This window comes from Elephantulus edwardii, unplaced genomic scaffold (assembly GCF_000299155.1).
Source record: "Elephantulus edwardii isolate Elephantulus edwardi_28Jun2011 unplaced genomic scaffold, EleEdw1.0 scaffold00351, whole genome shotgun sequence".
NCBI lineage: Eukaryota > Metazoa > Chordata > Mammalia > Macroscelidea > Macroscelididae > Elephantulus > Elephantulus edwardii.
The window spans coordinates 2,010,708-2,011,087 of NW_006400101.1; positions in this window are offsets into that span (position 1 = coordinate 2,010,708).

Here is a 380-nt window from a genome sequence, read left to right on the forward strand (position 1 = left end):
TGACTATGAATTCAGGAACATTCTTCTGTTTTTCATTCTCAGTACAGTATGTCATATTATTATCTTATTTAATGTGGCCAAAGTTTGTCCCCTCCTCTCATGCTTAAAATGTGTTTATGCATTTCATTGTCTTTTTCACAAATTCTAGTTTTCTACCATTTATGCTTTGTACATTTCATGTTCCAATTATTAATGGAAGTATACCAATATTTTTCTGCATTTTGACTGAATTTCAATCTGGTCTCTACTTCTGAAACTATAACTTTCTGTATTCCTCCACTGTTCATCAAGTTTTCAGTGAGCTGCTATTTAAGAAGTGTATGTATGGCCTTTTGAAATTTTCCCCTCACCTTTTTTCTAAATGTATGATTTTTGTTAGA